Raw genomic sequence first — 3,704 nt, 5'->3', positions numbered from 1 at the left:
ATGAGTTCCTTACATATTTAATACATAACAATGGCATATGGTGCTATGTTTCATCAATAAACATACTAACAATGTACATATATCAATAAACAATGCAAAGCATTTGAAATCCATAATATTACTCATGTATTACTTCAAGAACATGCCAACTTACAGTCCAAGTGTACGAATACTGGTTTGAGACGATGTTCTCGCTCCTATACTGTCAAATACATCAATAATTTAATTACTATGTCTATACTAGTGAAAGTTACACCTCTACACAAAGAACAACTAAAAGTGAAGAAAACTTACAACCTTAGGAAGTTCTTGTGATGGAGAACTTAATTCTAACTTCAAAATGATGAAAGGAATGAAGAAGAGAGCTTTTGGGAGAAAGTTTTCTAGGTTTGCTTCGTGTTTTTGCTGAGGAAGAAGATAGGAATGGTAAAAGTGCTTAGAAAAGTCAAAACTTATCCTTTTATACAGCAGGTTCGCTAGGGCGGACGCTTTTTACCGCTAGGGCGAGTAAATCTCGGTCCTACACATTTTATTTCTGCACAGGTTCGCTAGGGCGGACACTTTTGACCGCTAGGGCGAGCAAGTTTCGGCCCTATACATTTTATTTCTGTACAGGCTCGCTAGGGCGGACATTTTTGACCGCTAGGGCGAGCCAGTTTCGGCTCTGCACACTGATTCATCAGAAATTGCTCCAGAAACGGCTCTTCCCTTCATAATCTGGAAAAGTCATAAAAGTTGTAGCCCTATGTCTTGGCTTGAATCTCCCACTGGTTTCAGGTCATTTGGAGGTCTGAGTAAAAAGTTATGCTCATTCTCCCAACATGTGTCATTGTAGGAGTGACGATACACACAACTCACTTCGTGGCGTTTTTGGCTTGTCTTCCACAATGATTTGGACAAAACCCAAAACGTGAAAGTTGTAGCATTATATCTTAGCTTTCTAATGGTTAAGGCCTCACACAATTTGGATCAATATTCAAATCATTATGCTAAAACCCGTACGAACTACCATCTTTGCATCTCATTTCCCACAACTTCCATTACACTATTTCTATGTACACATCTTACTATCACTATTTTGACATATATTCATTCTCAATACACCATGAACAATATAAGAGTCATGTTCAATCTCAATATTGATACTTCATTCATCACGTGAAATCTAATGAGGTAATTAACTACAAAATAAACGAGATAAACACGTTATAATCATTTGTACGAGTAACCAGGCATTACACTTCAGTTCGAGACGCTGCTGAAACAATCTCAACTGATCAAGCCTTGATAATTTCTGAACACACTACAAGTGAACCTAGCACTTCTCGACAATCTCATCCTCCATCTTCCGCAGATTTTGATCTTATTTTTGAAGAGGTTCAAAATATGCAAGACAGTATGAGTCAATTGATTTCTGCCATCTCGAAGATTCAGAACACTCAACTTTCGCATACTCTGAAGTTGGAAGATAATCAGGAATCGTTAAAAAGTCTGAAGGATATTAATTATGCTGTTTCCGCTATTTCTTTCGCCGTCAACGACATTCAGAAAAATAGAGGAATTATTTCAAGCTTGACTGCCACTCAAAACTCTATTAACCGACGGGTCGACAGCATGGAGTCAATTATGTCCAGAAAAGTTGAACTGCTACAAATCACTATGACTACTGCTATCGACAACATCTTAACCTCTGTCAAGCTCCTTTCTACTGATGTTGGGAAGATATCTCTCAAGATGGAGCAGTTTGACAAAAAGGGGGAAGAAATAAAGGAGATCTTAGAGCAGCAGAAGAAACACTAATAGGCGCAGTATCTATTGTATTCATTTTGAAGAAATAAGAATTCAGTTGATTCAGTTAACCGACATATTATTTTATCTACTTTGCATTCAGTCAAGTATCTTTCACTATAGTTTTGTCAAACACCATAAAGGGGGAAATTGTTGGAAACGAAATTCCGGCGTTTGACAAAAGATTGACCAACTGATTCTAGCGACTGAGGACCAACTGATCGACGTAACTAAACACGTCATCAGTCAACTGATCGCTTCAACTAAAGTATATTTCTTCGTCAACTGATCTTTACTAGCTGATTTCTCAGCTGTACACGTCATCAGCTGACAGCGACAACCGACATATAGTACAGCCATCTGCAACTGGTAGTGGCTCTCCGCATTTCAGAAATGAACAGTGTACTATTGTCAGGATATATCGACGTGGCAATCAACGGTTAGAATATTCAAATATCTTTAATGTTACCGTTGAAAGGGAAGCCTATAAATAGTCGAAGGCAGCAGCTGAAGCACCATCGCATTCTTAGTTATCTTACTTGCTGTTACGCTGCAAAAATATCCGCTCACACTCAGAAATCTAGCTCACGCTTATCAGTTTTATCAGTAGTATTCTAGACTACGTTCTTGAGCTTTCATAGCACATTGTAATAGATTGATAGAATTTCTAAATTGTGCTAAGATCAGTTACGATCTGTAAAAGTGTTGTATGCTAAGAGTTTCAGTATTGGCAAAGTGATAAGTCCAAACTGAAGTGGGTCAGTACACTGATTTGTATTTGATCAAAGTCTTTTAGTGAAAATCCTATCTGCGTGATAGAAGGGGTGACGTAGGAGTTGTTCAAGTCTCCGAACATCCATAAACAAATTGTGTTGTTATTACCTTCAGTTATTATTTTCAGTTAGATACTCTATCCTTCAGTCAGTTAGTTTTTCCGCAACTGTTTATTCAGTTTAACTGATTGTTGTTGACCGAAAGAATATTTTTAGATTCAGTTTGTAATACTACTGAAATCAGTTTGTCGAAGAATTATTTTAATTGAGCAGTGTTTATTCAACCCCCCCTTCTAAACACTCTTCACCCGATTCACCGATCCTTTCACGACATGATTTTACACGAGACGTTGTTGTTCATGCTTTTAAAGTTCATGAAAGATATGTTTACGTATATTATGATATGAGATGACATGCTTTGACACGACATGATTTTACACGAGACGTTGATGTTCATGCTTTTAAAGTTCATGAAAGATATGTTTACGTATATTATGATATGAGATGACATGCTTTGACATGACATGATTTTACACAACACGTTTACATTATGTTTTTAAGTTCATGAAAGATATGTTGAGTATGATATTTTTCACTGCTGTGTGCTAGGTATATGTACTTGTTATTAACGGTGCAGGTGTGTTGAGTCTTTAGACTCATTAGGCGTGTGTGATGCAGGTGAGCTTAGTGATGAGGAGACTGGAGGTGCCGAACTCTGAGTAGGCAGACCTGGTAAGGTGACACGACCCGAGGACCACATGTTTTCCGCATTACGATTTATGAGATTGAGAGGGGATGAATATTTTCATACGTTGATGATTTTAAGAATTTTATACGTTTATGTTTACGTATGATTTTAGACGAGTTGGGTTATTTTAAACTGCGCTATTTTTACTGACAAATATTTAAGATCATTTTTAAATGTTATATTTTTCTGTACAGCCCATGAATGCGAAACGTTTAAATACTATTTTGAAAATGCAAGTTTTTTTTAAAAAAATATATTTATTTACGCACTTTTAAAAACGAGTAGACGTTACACTGATGCTCCGCTTTCACTAGCTGGCACGTCAGACACTCGGATACAAAACGTCTGATATCCCTCTTCATCCCGGGCCACCAATACAACAACTGCAGATCTTT

General features: G+C 37.2%; 1 long non-coding RNA gene across 1 annotated transcript; it reads left to right on the top strand.

The window, feature by feature from the left end:
- The first annotated feature begins 2,891 nt into the window (after positions 1–2,891).
- Positions 2,892–3,497, top strand: LOC140820642 (uncharacterized). Its single transcript, XR_012115549.1, has 2 exons — positions 2,892–3,048; positions 3,143–3,497. It is a non-coding gene; the product is annotated as an uncharacterized lncRNA (long non-coding RNA).
- Positions 3,498–3,704: the final 207 nt, after the last annotated feature.

The sequence above is a fragment of the Primulina eburnea genome, unplaced genomic scaffold (genome assembly GCF_022965805.1).
Source record: "Primulina eburnea isolate SZY01 unplaced genomic scaffold, ASM2296580v1 ctg1308_ERROPOS1070381+, whole genome shotgun sequence".
Taxonomy (NCBI): domain Eukaryota; kingdom Viridiplantae; phylum Streptophyta; class Magnoliopsida; order Lamiales; family Gesneriaceae; genus Primulina; species Primulina eburnea.
Note: the sequence above shows the minus strand (reverse complement) of the source record. Positions and strands in the feature narration are given on the sequence as shown.